Source organism: Podarcis erhardii (genome assembly GCF_964252035.2).
Source record: "Podarcis erhardii genome assembly, chromosome: 3".
In the NCBI taxonomy this organism is placed as follows: Eukaryota; Metazoa; Chordata; class Lepidosauria; order Squamata; family Lacertidae; genus Podarcis; species Podarcis erhardii.
Window position 1 is genome coordinate 34673202 of NC_138507.1, and position 18370 is coordinate 34691571.

At 40.6% G+C, this 18370-nt stretch overlaps 1 long non-coding RNA gene across 1 annotated transcript in view; it reads left to right on the forward strand.

Moving 5' to 3' along the window:
- The first annotated feature begins 232 nt into the window (after positions 1–232).
- The window catches only part of LOC309339520, a 93979-nt gene continuing 75841 nt past the window's right edge, over positions 233–18370 (forward strand). The window contains exon 1 of the long non-coding RNA XR_014155438.1: positions 233–273. This is a non-coding gene — a long non-coding RNA (uncharacterized lncRNA). The remainder of the gene's footprint in view (positions 274–18370) is intronic.

The following is an 18370-nucleotide window of genomic DNA, read 5'->3' on the forward strand; positions in this document are numbered from 1 at the left end:
ATGACAGGCTGGAGTACATGAAAGATCTGCCTTTTTCCACCTGGCCTGGGAGGGTGGGGGCCCTGACTGACCCAAATACAGAAGCTGAGGCTGCTGAGCAGACTCTTGGGCTGAGGTGTTGTTTAAGGCGTTTTGTTGGTGGGGGTTGTTGCTGTACTTGATATGTTGTTGTTGTTGTTGTTGTTGTTGTTGTTGTTGTTGTTGTTGTTGTTGTTGTTGTATTTTTATTTTAGATTCCGTTCCAACACCTCTCTGGTGGGCACCATTGTTGTGGTGAGTTCCAGTACCTGTTTTTCTAGAAAAATAACACTAGATTTTATTCTGATTTATGTGGAAATTGTTCAGTTATATATATATAACATGTTGTAAGCCACCTTGAGCATGGTTTTAACTATGGATAGGCAGCTTAGAAATAGTGTATGTATGCATGCTCACAAACACCAGGGAAGTCCAGCCACTTAAACTTCAGTGCCAGATATAAGATAACCAAAGAGTACATCAAAGCAATGGTTAGTAGCCTATCCAGTGAGGCAAATGGTAGATTTAAACTAGTAAGGAATTTGTCTCGACAACAAATTCTAGTCCAAGAAGAAGGAAAATGAAAACCATGGTCCTTTTTAGCCCTTAATAATATATCTGTGTGAGAGAAAAATGAGCTCATTATGAATCTAGGTATTTAATAAGGTGCTACTGTACAATAAGCTTTTATATAGAACCTTGAGCGGCAGGTAGCTTTACTATAACTCCACTTTCAGAAAGGGCCTGCAGGCAATGATGAACATGAGTTAGCTCTCTGCCGCTCAAATAGCATGTGGCCAAATTGTATTACCACATAGGCCAATTCACCCAAGCCCTCTTCTGTCTCTGGATTAATAACTTGGTGCCCAGATAACATATCGGTTGGGGTGTTAGTACAGCAGATTTGGCATCCAGCTGCTGATTTCTAAAACAAAAAAAGGGGGGACTCTATTTATGAAATGCTGCTGATCCCTTAAACATGGAACACTCACCTACTGTAAAAATAAATAAATCAGAAAATGCCTCTGCTAACTCGCAGCCTGAGTGGATACCATCAGACTCCCGACAGGGGGATAGGGTCTGAATCTCTTGCTACTTATTGTCATTCCTCACAAGCCCTCCAAACAGTAGCAGATGGCATGGTGGTGCTCACCTGACCTGCAGTCAGTTGCATCACTGGTGGTTACTGGAAGGTAGCAGGGAGGGGCAAAGCGACAGCATGGGCAAGGGAGGCACAGTGCAAACACGGGCAAGGGCACCCCATCTGCACTGACCTAACCTCACTGCTGCCTCTCCATCTACTTCCCAGCAAGCCACAGAAGCACAGCTGAGTGTCACAGTCACAAGCTTAGAAGGCTTTTAAACAGTGCTAGGCAAATTCATGGATGATAGCAGCTACTGGTCATGGTAGCTATAGCCTAACTCAAGACTCAAAGGCAGCATACATCTTTAGGGAACAATCACGGGAGAGAGCTGCTGTCATCATGCCTTGTTTTGGGGCTTCTAGCTGACAACAATGGTAAATAGCAGGGCTCTTCTTATATTTGGTGGAGACCTAGACACCAGCACCAGGTCTGGCCTTGAATGTGCAGTTCTACCTTTGTTTTTTTTTTTTTAATAAAATATTTATTAAAAGTTTTCTTAATACAATAAAGAAGAACAAACAAACAAAGTAACATAATCATACTTTCTTCACTTCATTGGACTTCCTCACGTCCCTCGTTCCTGCGTTCCAAGTTTATCAAACTTTATCCAGCAATTTATCACCTTATTTCAATTCTTATTTTATAACTTTCAAATATTGTATCCCTAATTTTAGATAATTTAACCCAAACCTTAAAAGCTTAATCTTGACATAATATTTATCCAAAATTTAACTTTTTCTTATATTTTTACTTATCTTCATATTCCTTTCGACTGTTTTAATGGTGCCATATTATTTGTAATCTTGCATCTTTCTTAACACTCATTCCATTTACAATATTTTTGTAAATAGTCCTTGAATTTCTTCCAGTCCTCCTCCACTGCATCTTCTCCCAGGTCTCGAATCCTGCCGGTCATTTCTGCTAGCTCCATGTAGTCTATCAGTTGCATCTGCCATTCTTCCAGTGTGGGTAAATCTTGGGTTTTCCAGTGCTTGGCAACTAGTATCCTTGCTGCTGTTGTTGCATACATAAAAAATGTTCGGTCCTTCTTTAACACCCTCTGGTCGACGATGCCTAAAAGAAAGGCCTCTGGTTTCTTAAGGAAGGTATACTTAAATACCTTTTTCAGCTCGTTATATATCATTTCCCAGAAAGCCTTAACTCTAGGGCAGGTCCACCAGAGGTGAAAGAACGTTCCTTCGTATTGGAAAACAAGACTCCGAGGTGGCTTTCGCCTCTGGAAGCTAAGGCCCGAAAAAGACCCAATATGGAGGCCAAATGGCCAAAATATTGGGAAATATTAGAAAAAGATGGAGACAATTGGAAATTGCAGAGTTTGGAGAAAATGAAGGATAAAGTGCGAGACTGGTTACATTACGCTCAGATTAAAGAAGTCTCTAAAAATGACAAAAAGTTAGGGTTCCAGGTGGAGAAATCGAAGTTAGAAACAGAATTGTTAGAACCAAAGACTAAGGTACTATCTAGAATGTATAACTTGCTGTTAAAATGGAATACACAAGACGAAATGGTTAAATCGGCTATGATAAAGTGGGCGCAGGACATTGGGCATAACATTATGTTTGAGGACTGGGAAAGGTTATGGACCACTGGGCTGAACTTCACCGCATGTAATGCTCTGAAGGAAAATGTAATGAAAATGATATATAGATGGTACATGACCCCAGTTAAACTTGCCAAAATATACCATTCGTCTGATAATAAATGTTGGAAATGTAAAGAAAATGAAGGAACATTCTTTCACCTCTGGTGGACATGCCCTAAGGTGAAGGCCTTCTGGGAAATGATATATAATGAGCTGAAAAAGGTATTTAAGTATACCTTCACTAAGAAACCAGAGGCCTTCCTTCTGGGTATTGTCGGCCAGAAGTGCTAAAGAAAGACCGAACATTTTTTATGTATGCAACAACGGCAGCAAGGATACTCATCGCTAAAAACTGGAAAACTCAAGATCTACCCACACTGGAAGAGTGGCAGATGCAGCTGATGGACTATATGCAACTGGCCGAGATGACTGGCAGAATCCGAGACCTGGGAGAAGAGAGGATTGAGCAAGACTGGAAGAAATTTAAGACGTATTTACAAAAACATTGTAATTTGGTTGAATGTTAAGAAGGATGCTAGATTATAAAAAATTGGCCACCACTAAATTAGATTTGAATTTGATGATAAGTGAGATTAAAGAAAATATAATTTTTTTGGAGATTTGCTAGGTTATATTTAAATGAGTGGATATAAGATCGTAAACAAGTTGATAATTTGCTTGGAAAAACCTTTTAACGATGTAAATGGGAGCGGGAGACGTGAGGGAGTCCAAAGAAACCACGTTATGATATAAGTAAGATTGTTTATTATTTGTGCATTTGTATTCAAAAACTCTAATAAATATTTATATATATATATAAAAAGAAAGAACGTTCCTTCGGTTTCTTTACATTTCCAACACTTATTATCAGACAAATGGTATATTTTTGCAAGCTTGACTGGGGTCATGTACCACCTATATATCATTTTCATAGTATTTTCTTTCAAGGCATTACATGCCGTGTATTTCAAACCGGTGGTCCATAACCTTTCCCAGTCAGCAAACATAATATTGTACCCAATGTCCTGTGCCCATTTTATCATAACCAATTTGACCGTTTCATCTTGTGTATTCCATTTTAACAGCAGATTGTACATTCTGGAAAGTACCTTAGTCTTAGGTTCTAACAGCTCCGTTTCCAACTTTGATTTTTCCACCTGGAATCCTATCTTTTTATCCAATTTAAAAACCTCTTTAATCTGAGCGTAATGTAGCCAATCTCGCACTTTGTCTTTTAATTTCTCCATACTCTGCAACCTCCAATTATCTCCATCTTTTTCTAGTAATTCCCAATACTTCGGCCATTTGGCCTCCATATTGGGTCTTTTCAGAGCCTTAGCTTCCATAGGCGACAACCACCTTGGGGTCTTGTTTTCTAACAAGTCTTTATATTTTGTCCAGACATTAAACGCTACTTTCCTAACAATATGGTTCTTGAAAGTCTTATGAATTTTAACCTTGTCATACCACAGATATGCATGCCATCCAAACATGTTATTAAATCCTTCCAAATCTAAAACATCAGTGTTTTCGAGAAGCAGCCAATCTTTCAACCAGCAGAATGCTGCTGATTCATAATACAACCTTAAGTCCGGCAGGGCAAACCCCCCTCTTTCTTTTGCATCAGTTAAAATTTTAAACTTAATTCTGGGCTTTTTGCCCTGCCAGACAAATTTAGAGATATCTCTTTGCCACCTCCCGAAACACTCCATTTTATCCACAATCTGTAAAGTTTGAAACAAAAACAGCATTTTTGGCAATACATTCATCGTTATCGCAGCAATTCGGCCCGACAAGGAAAGTTTCAATCTTGACCAACCTTCTAAATCCCTTTTGATTTCTAACCAACACTTTTCATAGTTATCCTTAAATAGACTCAAATTCTTAGCTGTTATATTTACCCCTAGGTATCTTACTTTTTTAACCACGTTTAACTCTGTCTCTTTCTGAAACCTTTCTGATTCTGAAGGTGTCAATTTTTTTTCCAATACCTTAGTTTTCTGCTTGTTAAGTTTGAATCCCGCCACCCAACCAAACTCCTGAATCAATTGTAATACCCTTTTCGTACTAGATTCTGGCTCCTGTAAGGTCAAAACTAGGTCATCTGCAAAAGCTTTAAGTTTATACTGTTTCACTCCGACCTGAATTCCTTCAACCAACCGGTCCCCTCTAATCATATTCAAGAGCACCTCCAGGACCGATATAAATAACAAAGGGGAAATAGGGCAACCTTGTCGTGTTCCTTTTTCAATTTTAAACTCTTCCGTCACCACATTGTTAACTATCAATTTAGCCTTTTGTTCTGAATAGATTGCATCTATCCCATTTTCAAATCCCCGTCCCACTCCCATCCCTTCCAGGTTTTTCTTCATGAACTTCCATGAAATGTTGTCAAAGGCCTTCTCCGCATCTATAAATATTAACACTGCTCTTGTATTAATGTTTGTTTGCAAAAGTTCCAAAATATCAATAATGTTCCTTGTGTTGGCAAACAAATATCTACCTGGGAGAAAGCCTGCCTGGTCCTTATGAATTACCTCATTTAAAACTTTTTTAAACCTGCTTGCTAAAATGTCAGCAAATATTTTGTAATCCACATTCAGGAGGGACATGGGGCGGTAGTTCTTGAGTTGTGTCTTTTCAGTTTCTAGTTTAGGTATCAATGTGATGAAAGCTTCTTTCCACGATTCCGGTGCCTTCTTCCCCTCCATAATTTCATTGCAAACCTCCATTAATGGATGTATCAAGTAGTCTTTCAATGTCTTATAATATTTGGAGGTAAGCCCATCTGGCCCTGGAGATTTGCCCAGTTGCATATTCTGAATGGCTTTTTTAATCTCTTGTTGTGTTATTTTATAATTCAGGATTGTTCTATTTTCTTGAGACAACCTTGGTAGACCATTCTTTATCAAAAATTGTTCTATCTCCGCCTCATTTTGCGGCCCTTGTGTATATAATTGTTTGAAATATCTCTGGAAACACTTTCTGATCTCCACTGGGTTCTGAATATTTCTTCCTTCAATCTCTAGATTTGTAACCGTATTTAGTTTTTGTCTCTTTTTCAACTGCCAAGCTAACAGTTTCCCACATTTATTTGCCGATTCAAATGATCTTTGTTTCATTAACCTAGCTTTCCACTCCACTTCCTGGTTTATCAATTTAGAGTATTGTGCTTGGTAAAGTTTAATTTCTCTCAAAATCTCCTTTGACTTCGGTCTCGATCTTAACTTCTTCTCACATTCTTTAATTTTCTCCAGAATCTTATCTTTTTTCTCATTCTGTGCTCTTTTCTTTATGGTGTTCTGTTGTATCAGAAACCCCCTCATTACCGCTTTACTTGCGTCCCAGACGGTTCTTTTTTCCACCGTGGTGTTCAAATTTATCTCAAAATAGTCCTTCAAAGCTTTTTGGGCCTTTTTAATAATCTCCTGATCTCTAAACAAATTGTCATTCATCTTCCATCTGAAGGAGCCGGTTGGAGTTAGTCTCATGTCCATCTTTACGCCATTATGGTCGGAGCAGGTCTTTGGGCAGATTTCCACTTTTCTTATCTTAGGTGCCAGACCTCTAGTTATCCATATTTGGTCGATTCTTGTCCATGTCAGTTGTGCTTCAGAAAAGAATGTTCCTTCTCTTCCCAGGGGGTTCTTTGTCCTCCAAATATCAATCAAGTCCATATTGTCAGTCAGCTCAAAAAATGTTTTGTGCAGTTCTACCTTTGATTCCTTTTGTCAGGTGATAAATAATAATAGACCCAGCTCCTGCTACTGACCAAGATTATGTGAGCTTATTATTAGTGTTAATTTGCAGTTTGTTGCTAAAAGCAATCATATATAGCATCACCAGCAAACATTGCTCAACCGACAAACCATCTGCATAAAATGCTACATAGCCAAATCATATGCAACTGTTGCAAATCTTAGCTCAGGTTTAATACTGTTTTGCATGAATTCACAGTCTTAAAACACACCCAGTTGCTCATTATTTGGTATGATGGAGATTTTAAACCTCCTTGTAATGGTTTAACAATTTTGTCTTGACCAAAGGGCGTAGTACTTATCTTCCACTTCAAGAGAGTAATTTTGGCAAATAGCTCTCTCGTCTAGATTTCAGATCAGGAGCTGTGTTAAAGAATGCCAAGGTCTTGCCCTCAGGTGTAATTTTTTTTCTTATGCAGCCATTGGAGTAGCATTGTAGGCAGAGAGTCCATTTTTTAGACACCATTTGTCCTGACATCTAGGAAATGAAACAAGCCCTCTCTTGACACAAGTCAAGTCATTTAACCCAGCTCTTGACATATCTGCATCTACAGTGGCACGTCTGGAAAAAAAGCAAAAAGGGACGGTGATGGAAATAGTAGCTGTCCCAACAGGTTAAGAAAAGTAAAAGTGGGAAGTTTAGTAGGAATGCAACACTGCATTGCTGGAACAGACCAAAGGCCCATTTAATCTGGCTTTCCCAGCTGAAATGTGGCCAACTAGTTGCCCTTATAAGGCTCACTACTGTGGCATAAAAATGATAATAGGTGGTGGGGCACAGCAGGAATGCTATTCGTAATGTGCATTTGCCCCACATGTTAATAAAGGGCTGAATACACACTATACATTTAAAGCACATTTCCCCCCAAAGAAACCTGGGTGCTGTAATTAAGGGTGCTGGAAACTGTAGCTCTGTGCGGGGTAAACCAGGATCCTTTGGAGGGGGAAATGTGCTTTAAATGTATGGTGTGTACACAGTCTTATTTTAATGAAGCATGCAAACATATATATTGGGAATTACAACAACAATTCTTTATTGTGGTCCAAAACCCACAATATATTGGGAATTGCTTTTTAGCTGTTTTAAATTTTGCAGTGGTTCATATTGTTTTATTTATGATGCTGTTAAAAAGGATTAATGATCACGTCGGGGAAGAAGAAGAAATCACCCTTGGATGTTGCTTCCAACATTTGATAACTGGAGGCATGCCACATCTAAATATGACCAATCCATGTAGCAATTGTTAATTCTTTTGTCTTTTAGTAGCAAATTGCATTTTTGAGAACATAAGTTGGGGGTGTCATCAGCCAAAGTAAAACAAATTTGTGGCTATAGTTGCATAAATGGAGAGTAGTAAAAACTGCACTAACACTGAATGAAGTTTCCAGCTGCTGTACAATATTAGAATGTACTGTGAGAATTCCATTAAATCCTCTTCCCTGATTTTGAAATAAAAGTTAATATTTCCAAGAGGTTGACTGACACCGTGGCAGCCATGGCACTAATAGTCTAGTCTAGTCTAGTCTAGTCTAGTCTATAATGCCATGCAGATTTTACTCTGAGGGCCCATTTTAATTCAGGTGAAAACTCCATTGATTTCCGTGATCCATTAAATAGTTTTGCCTTGGGCCAATTTGAGTTTAACACTGAATTTTGTATTGCCAGATTGGTGGGAGGGAAGAACTTCATGGCCTTAAGGACTGCATCGTCGGCCTGCGAGAAAACAGGTTATCTGATAAATTGCTAACAAGGTTAGATGGAGTTGTTTCACAGTTTGTGTTGATACATAGATAAGAAAAATGCACAATTAGTATGTTAAGGCAAAACATAATTTAGTTCCCTGGCTATGCACTAGCCAGGATGACACAAAACAAGATGTGAAATGATACTGTCAAAGTTTTACTGCGAATGGAGTTCAGCATGGAGTAAGTATAAGCATGGAATAGGTGCTTAAAGTTTCTCCTAGATGGGGTAAGCAAATATGTCAATTTCAGTTTCAGTTTATCTCTTTTTTCTAATTTAAATAAATTCAATTCTCCGTATTTCTACATCACTCTGATGATGATTATTTTTAATCTCCTATAAATTTCAATATGCAATTTTGCCTAATATGTACATTTTGTAAAGTAATTTCCCCTAATATAATGCATGCTTTTATGTTATTTTCACTAACATATGCATTTATATGTGGGTGTGCATCATATCCTCACTAAAGCCCGTTTAAAATCTTTGTGCAGCCAATTCAGCAGTAATAAAACCAGCTGGGTTCAAACATATACACTCAACAGCTGATGGGATGACTTTGGTTTGGAGAATTTACTGGCATTTTCCAACTTAACCTGAAACTTTCTGCTAATGGAAAAATAAAATAGTTATTTGTAAGTAGCAGTGATGCAGAAAAATATTACCTGGCAATTGGTTTTTGAGAATTAAAAGAATGTGATCTTTTTAAACGGAACGAGAAGCGGAAAATCAAAAACATTGATTTCAAAAGAAAAGCCATTCTATTCATTGTCCTGATACAGTTCAAAGGAAAGCCCTATATTCCCTTTGCTCCAATTTTTTGATATCCTTGTCAAAACAAAAACAAAAACAAAAAAACAGGTCTGAAACAGGCTGCTTTCTTTAGCTACATTTTCTTCAGCACTGGAGCTGTCTGTGTTGTCTAAAGTTGTAAGAAATACTGTGGCGAGAGCTTACAAAAAGCTCATGCCTTACACAGGGAAGATAAGGGTATGGGTGGTATACTTGTTAAACAGAAATCACCCTGCTGGCTTTCCCTGAGACTAAGCTCCTTCCCGCACGAGTTGTAGCATGTGCATTACGGCTCTTTAGGCAGACTGGTCCCAAAATACTCTCCTCAGTCCAGCATCTCCACTTACTGTCTCCCTCCAGCTATTGCAGCCTATGGACAGCTGGCAAATGTATCGTTTTCTGCTCCTCACTTGCCTGAACAGTAAGAAATCCCATGGGCAAGCATTGCAGGGCTTTTGTGGAGAAAATATTGCACACTTAAGGTGTTTAGTTTTACCTTTGAGTATCTGCATGGGCCCTAAGATTCACCTCGTTTCTGCACCTGTATCTGCATCTATGTTTTTTTGATTCACCTTGTTATTCAGCCCCCACAGAAAGAGCCATTGCACACCCCCTAATATCTGTTCATTTATCAGATATACACCCTGAAGAGAAGTAAGCTGGGAGCAGAATCGGTCTCCCAAATGCAACAGCAGTCAAGCCCACACACCAACACCATATTTCATGCTAAAGGTAAAGGTAAAGGGACCCCTGACCATTAGGTCCAGTTGTGGCCAACTCTGGGGTTGCGGCACTCATCTCACTTTATTGGCCGAGGGAACCAGCGTACAGCTTCCGGGTTATGTGGCCAGCATGACTAAGCCGCTTCTGGCAAACAAGAGCAACACATGGAAACGCCGTTTACCTTCCCGCCGGAGCAGTACCTATTTATCTACTTGCACTTTGACGTGCTTTCGAACTGCTAGGTTGGCAGGAGCAGGGACTGAGCAATGGGAGCTCACCCTGTCACAGGGATTCGAACCACCGACCTTCTGATGGGCAAGTCCTAAGCTCTGTGGTTTAACCCACAGCACCACAGCCAGCTGCAAAATCCCAGTTGTATCTCTTTTCTAGCCAAAATAATGGAACAGTTGCCTTAAATTCTAGTACTGTTGCCACTAGCCATTAAAAAGTCTTTAATAAGAAAGCACCTTCAGCTATCAAGCTATCAATACACAAGCTGCACCAAAGCCCAGGGAAAATCCCTAGTGAGCATGCTTCCCAGGGTACATATTGCTTCTTCAGGATACTTTACACACTGCAATTTTGGAATAAAAAAACTGCTTCAGCACATGAGTCACATGCCTGAAATAACAATAAAATCTATCCAAGGGGCACTGCTGAAAATCCCAGAACAATTTAATATTCCTTTCTTGCCAAAAAGTAGGACCAGCAATGTACACTTTTAAAAAAATACACACTTTAAAAAGTTACTTGGAGGAGCACACCCATAGGCAAATTCCTAAGCAGGGAGGAGTAATTATTCTTCCACATTAAGTGGTACTTCCACATTAAGTGGTGCATCCCTATTACATCCTTAGCTGAACTTGCCTATTTGTCAAATTTATTCCCAGCACCTTCCTCTGACGGAGCCCAGGACAGCAGAGAGAGAGATGTCTGGGCTGAATGCTGTAACTAGTTATGCAGAATGTATCTTGCCAGCACCTCTGTTGGGTTCCTGTGTGCTATTCAAGCTGGAGTTTGTGGTCATTAGAGCCCTTTTATAGCTTGGGATCTAGACACCTATAGAACTGCTTGCTCCTATATTGTCATTCAGATAACCTTCAGAGATCCTTCTCTGGGTGCCCACAGCTTTGGCAGTTAAGAAGGCTGGTGACAGGAGACAGAACTGTTTCTGTGGTAGTTACCCTGTGGTAGTTAGGAACAACCACTTCAGAGATGCTTGCCCGGTACCGACTCTGTTGATCTTTGGATTATTAGTTTAGTAATGTTATATATTTATTTCTACCTTTGCCTTTTTCCCTGATGGAATTTAATATGCCAAGGTATGTCTGGGTTTTTTCCCACCTGGTCTATGCTTTAATGAACAGTGACATGGATCTAGATTGCTTTGCTTTTCTGTTAGGTATATATTGTTGCTTTACACCATGTATTCCTGATGTTTTATTGATTTTCTGTTTTGTATTTCATTGGGTTTTAATGTTTCATATCTTTATTGTTTTATCCTTATTGGAAGTTGCCTTGCATACCTTTTTTCCAAATAAAGCAGGCGATGTAAACATTCAGGCCTGTGAATTTAATCAAGGTGTGTTGGGAAATGAACTGATTTTGTCTGGTTGAGTAGCAGGGTTCAGAATGAAGAGAAATAAAATGGGGGGGGGGAGGTGAGGCAAATGTCCAAAACTGGAAGAGACAGCATGTTAAAAATTAATTAGAAGAAGGAACAAACCTCTTGCATGATGTAAAGGCTGTGATGAAAAATTGTACAACAAAGTGAAACTTTGGAAGGGAAGATGGCAGAAATTAAATCTAGCTTTTGTTACCTGCATCTGAAAAGACAATACTCTCACAATTACCATTTAAAAAAAAGTTATCTCAAACATTACCAATGCCTAACTGCGAGTGTTGCAGCAGTTATTTATAAATGTGATTTGAGTGAAGAAAGGGCTTCGGAATAAAGAACCTATAATGTACCATGAGGAAAAAAAGGGAGCTTTAGAAATGCCAAACATTAAATTGCATTATTATGCTAGCTGCCTACAGTGGCTAATTGGATGGTTCTATGATACATTTACAGTGGGCATAAATACTGGATAACCTTATTTCTCAGTTAATGCATAATCTTTTTTGTGGGTAAATCAGAAAGTGCATTTGAAACATTGTTAAGCAAACACTTTTGATTAAAATGGCTGAAGAATCTGAGATGCATACAATCAGAATCAGTTCAGCAAAATCTCCAAGGGTGCAAGTAATATATAGTCTAGATTTCAATCCTAATGGTGAGTTAGAATTGGAGGAAATTTAATTTATAAAAATAGGAAAGTATATTAAGTTGAGAACAAATCATGTCCTGCAAGGTGTAAGGTGCATGGTGAATTATGATTCACCTCCGTGGTTTGATTCTCTATAAATGTTTCTGCTCAGTGGAATCTGATCCAGTAGGGCTCCACACCCAAGGAAAATGTCAAGAATAGTTTTTAATCTCTCCTCCCCCCTCAAAAAAGAGAAAAGAATCAAAGCCACAAACTCTTTCCTGTCTAATAGACATTTTATACTTCTGTCTGTTTTGTAGACTCCATTATTTGGCTGATTGGCAATGGTCATGGCTTGTGGGAAGGATGGACAGGAAATAATAGGGATGCTAAATTTAATGGCAAACATATTGAGGCTCCTACAAGGTGAAGGATAGCCATGCCATTGCTGGCTGGCTCAAGTTGAAGTTGCAAGGGGGTGATCTTTGGTTTCCATTGGGCATACTTCACTGAACACCAACCAATGGGGATGGAGTCCGTGATGCCCCCTCAGCTCCTCTTCAGAAACAGGAACATGGTTAAGCCAATTGGCTTGCCTGCGCCCTGAGTGAGGTAGCTTTGCCTTTGGTAGGTACCAGGAGACAACTTGCACCTACCAGCCCCAGTTGCACTGCCTGTACCACAGTGTTGGCTTTTATCTGATTTGCTGTTACTAAAACAATTATTCCTTAATCTCCCATAACTATATTGTGTCTTCATTCCTGAGGGTGTGGGAAGACTACAGCAACTGAAGAAACACTGATGCATAAGAAGAAGAAACAGAAATAACACTGATAAGTTATTCTTCCTGCGTCATCCCTGAGACTCATGCAATGGGGGTCACACATATAGCCCCTTGGCAAGTGTTGTGCTCTCCCTTGTGCAGAATAAATGCAGGGTTTGGAGCAGGAGATTTATTCCTCTTTCCCTTTGACATGAAAACTGGAAGTGATAATGGAAGAAGTGCCACTTCTGATCAACACTGCTGCCACATCTGATAAATGTCCAAAAGCCAGTTATTGAAACAACTCTCACTTAAACACGATTGCCAACACTTGCTAAGGAGCTGATTGCTTATGTCCTTTGGAGTTCCTTCGAAAGGCATGAACATCTTATGCCTTTGCTTCAGGAACCACAGCTTCTCCATTTACTTTCAACCGGGGGTGTAAGCAGGCATTCATTTCCATTCTGCCCCGTATTTCTTGCATGCAGTGCTGTTTCTGTTCCTCTGCAGCTTGACTGAAAACAGCAGCAGCAAATGAATTGTTGATTTCTGTTCTAGACAAGGATTGAATAGGTGAACAATATCCACTCTTGTTTCTGTTTCCATCAGATTTCTCCAACACCTCTACTTTCACCAAGTTCTTTGTAGAGTAACAAGAATCACCCAGGCTTGAAAACCACACCAACAATTGTTAGAAAGAAAAACGGTGCTCCTCTTCCCAGTTGTGTGAGAGATTATTATGAGAGGCACTATTTTAGGACTTGTGAGAGCAGAAACAATCCCATTGTGCTTCATTACACTGCCTTCAAAGCCAGTACAAATGATACGGCAGTGGAATTCTGCCCCATCGCCTGCTTCCATTGTTGCCCACTGCATTACATAGCAGTCCAAACAGCCCTCCCGAGAGCAAATGCTGTCTAGTGCCAATCTTGGTTGTCAATTCCCCCAGTTACAACAGATGAAAATTATCTTGACATTCTGTGTATTTGTCTGGATGTTATCCATTGTTGCTGTTGTAACCTCCTTTGAGGCATCATGCTGAACACAGATTCAATTTCTGAAGCACCTGAAGGCAGTGTCAGCACTGAGGAACCTTGCCAAAGCCTCACTCTCGTAAAATGGAACAAAGAAAGGATTCAAGCCGCATTGTGATTTTTTTAAAAAAAAGAAGAAAAAAGTGTCCTCTACAATGGTTAGCAAGGAGGAATGCAGTTTTAAAGGCTTGCTGGAAGAAAAGTGCACAGAACAGCTAGATGCAAGAATTGTTTTGATTAACCCTACTGGAATTCAGGCAGCAGAATAGTGGGGTTGTTGTTGGGGTGGTGTGTGTTTTTTTTAATGCACTACTTTGATTCCTTGGTTGGAAAATACTTTTCAGGAGCAAATTGGTACAAGCTTGTTGTGTGGAGTAAAAATCTCATTTTGTCTCTCTTGGAGACACTCATTCCATAAAGTATTCAGTTTCCTGAATAGGAATGAAATTCAAAGCTTGCTTCATTTTGTAAGCTCTATGGAGAAAAAGCTCCCGGTGAAAGAAAATAAGAATGCAGACTAGTGAAGTGCGGGGAACAACAAAAGGGTTTGTTGCCAAAAGGCATTCGGAGTGAAATCTGGTGACTGATTAGCTGTTCCATTTGCAGACTGGAACCTGGACCATCCTGAATCTGGCAGCATCGGTTACAGGTCCAGAGAATTCTTTTGGTGTCATAGGTTAAATGCATATCGACAGAGGATGATACTGCCATGCCATCGTAGCAGATGAAGCTTTTGTTCATGTCTGGCATAGCCCACAATGTTGGGCAAAGCTTTTGGAAATGGTAGAGCCCAGAAAAACTTGCCATAGTCCAGTAAGCTCTCATGGGACGGACCTTTCCCAGACCAAGTATCTGGGTATATATGTATATATTTAAACAACCAAGTTGCCAAACTTGATTGTGGTTTGTTTGTTTGTTTGTTTGTTTGTTTGGAGTTGGGGAAAATGCACGTGTTTTCGTGAAACTAGAGGGCTCTTTCCATCTCTTCCATATATTATTTGTGGTGTTCATACCACAACCACCAGCACATGACGAAGATTGGAAGATCCCACCTGTATTGCCTGGCACAGGAGGAGCTTAGTTGCGTGAGATGCTGTAACTGTGTTTTCCGCAGACTGAACCACCATGCATATTTCAGATATCGTTTCATTCTGCAGCTGAGGCTCATTAGAAAGAGTCTGCTGCCTGTTGGTATGCTCTTGCCAGGCTTTTTTTCAAAGTACTTTTACTGCTGTGTCTCATGAACACAAGCTCTTTTCTAAAGCCGTTTGCCTTGCTTTACAGTTGGGAAGCTGTGGCCCTCCAGATGTTGATGGGACTGTAGCTCTCAGCTTCAGAATCAGAAGAATCTTTATTTGCATCAGCCACTATCTATAGCAATAAAATAAAATAAAATAAAATAAAATGTACTGAAGACAGAGCTAAAAATTTAACTATGTAAAATACATTCTGTAGGTTTACATCAATAATCAAATAATAGATCTTATTCTAATTGCCCCGCTAAATATTTTTTGCAGTTTTTGCTGTCACCTGATTATGTTGATCTGCTAGGAGAAAGGACACAGTACAAATGGTTGAGGGACCTGGTATGGATAGGCTGATTCTGCTTCCCTCCTGGAGCCTGATAGGTCTTTTCCTGCAGGCCAATCTCAGTTGTTGCATTCTAGGATCCTACTTGCCTATTGTTCTAGGATCCAAGCTTAGTACATAACAGGAACGGATTTCGTTCAACTTCAAGGTATGACTGTATAGGGCTGACTACTGCTGTGGCCCAAACATCAGGAAATAACCCAGATGAATCAATAAATGAGAATATTACTGCCAGCAGGGAGGCCCACCAGTCAATGTTAGATTTCAACAGTTCTGGGGACAAATAGTCTATGCCTGGTGCTTTATTATTTTTCAACTGTGAGATAAGGTTCTTGACCTCAGTTATAGATATTGGAGGCAAGTCTGGTAGGTTTCCCAACGATTCTGTTATTTGGTTGACCTCATCATCCTGGCCATGATTGAGCGATAATACTGCATCCATTCATTGGGTCCGATAGTACACACTGGAATATTACAAGCATTCTCCAGAAGGCCTGATATTGTACGCTGGAAGAGGCAGGTGTCTCAGTTTCCCTTGCTGATTGATGGGAGCTGGGGTGCAGTATCTGCAAGGCCACAGGCTAGCCACCGATGCTTTAGTGTGACCGCCTGCCGTTTCTCCCCCCGTTTTCCAAATACATGCCAAACTTCTTTGGGCTCAGGCTTCTGAGGACCTTCTCCTCCCAATGACCTCAGTGGGGATGATTAAGGATGCTTAGCACATCTCCACATGAAGCCTCTGATTTATTGGATAATTTTGCACCTGAAGAAATCCTGCCTCTTTGGTCAGCTCCACTGAACTGGTTTATATGATACAGAAGTATAAACGTCAGCATATGGGCTGTTTTTATCCTTCCACCACTGCCACATTCAGAGTACACTACTAAGCCAAACGCTGAACACAGTGAGAATGATCCCAATAATGAACATTGTAATTTGTGGATTTAATGTGCAGGGTAGGATTTCACATTACTGGCCTTGCATTGTAAAGTATCCTGTACAGAACATGCACGTCTCTCCACATGAGATTAAGAAGGCTTTATGTCCCAGTCTGCTCCAGCAATGTAAAACTGAGTGGGCAACCTACCAAATCTCAATATCTGTCTTACTTGCCTTCAGAGTGTCTTTATTTCAGGCTGCATGGATCAGGTTTCTTTTGGCATATACAAATTTAAAACCATGTCCACAGAATTTAACAAACAGGCCCAAACCAGCAAGTGACACAAACATACTGGCACTGCCATACTTTTTTTTTTTTTTTTTTTGGTACATGATTTTTGAAAACCCTCTAAATAGAGCATAAATATCTGGTAAATGTGTCTCCTTTATTTATTTATGTTCTAGCTTTTTGTACAGGCGATGGCATAGAGTGGGGGGGGGGCGAGGGGGACCATAGCCCTGCTCGCAAAATTCTGAGGGGGCACAACCAGGTGCCCCCACATAGATGCTAGCTTCTGTGTGGATCCCTGCCCCAGTGCAGGTGGCAGAGCAGCCTATGCCCATAGTGAGTAGGACCAGCTGGAGGGAAGCAAGCAAGGGGTCACCCCAGTGCTGCACAGCCCAATGCTCCTCTCTGCAGGCATCGGGGAGATTCACCTGCCAAAGGCTGCATTGGCTGGCTGGGCTCCCCCTTGCGTGGGCAGGGGGGAGGCACAGTGTGGCCCTGCTTGGCTCCCTTGAGGTGGTGCTCCAGTGGCATCAGCAGCTTGTCCACCCTGGGTGCCAGCAACCCATGCTACACCACTGTGTCCAGGGTTGTGTTTTGTTTTTTACTTTTGAGTAAACCATTAATATTATGCAGGGTATCAGCTCTCTGTTGTGGCCTGGATTGCATGAGTTAACCTCAAGTAGTTGTGATTGCAGTAGGTAGCGGTGTGATCCTGCTGTTCTCCATATCTTAGTGGGTGCCTGACCCCTTATTTCGCAAACCCCTTAACATCAACCAAGAACATTGTTTTTCTGTGCATGAAGTTCCCATGATATAACCATAAAGAGAAAGTCACCCGCAGCGACTGCTCTACAGCTGTGGAATGCCTTCCTCTGAAAAAGGGAATAATGTCATCAGGTGATTGACAGGTGGGTGTCCCCCACCCATTGGTCAAAGTTTAGAAGGACTCACTGGATCAACATTGAGCTTCTTTGAAGTTAGCTTGCAGGCAGAGATGGAATCCAACTGTGCCCCCAAATGGGCAAAGCAGGGTTTGCTGACCTATCACCTTACTGGCACTGTCAGCAAAACCCTTCAGCTGTACTGGGGTGGCTCACAGCAGGGAATTGCTTAGGGCAGCCTCTTCCAGCAGGGCTTACTTTCAGGGCCAATCTGCTGCTCAGCAAGCCCTGTTTGCAAGGGAATAATTGAGCATGCCCTTTATGCTCCTGTTTATTCCTTTGCAGGCATGTCCTTATCTGTTGCTCACCTGACATCACATATGACATCAGGGCAAGTGGACATGTTTCATTTTATAAAAACAGCCTAGTGGACCAAATTGGGACCCATGCTGGGCTTAATAAGGCCTGTGGGTCAGTAATTTCTTGGAGTTTTTTTTTTGGAGTTAGCTGAAAGCCGAACCTTAGCATGGCTCCAAAATATCCTAAGGCCTAAGCCATTCTTCTTTGAATGCACTTTTGGTGTCAATTTTGGTTAAAGCAATAGGAAGCATTTTTGTCCAGTGTACCTTTGGGGCGGTTGATTTTAAATGTTACCTTTGAGAGGGAATGAATAAAATATCTAAATAAGTGACCATTCTGAAGAAAGGATAGGAACAGAGACACAATGCTCTAGAACCCTGATCCAAAGGCCGCAGGGTGCATAATACTCACACAGAACTCACACCCAAGGAGGAGGTTTTATTTCTCTAAAGCCTGCTGCATCCTTTACTTCTCAGCACTGAAAAAAATTGAGGCAGTTTTTGTTGGAGCCCCCATCGACACAAATGCCTTCCCGGAGCTTG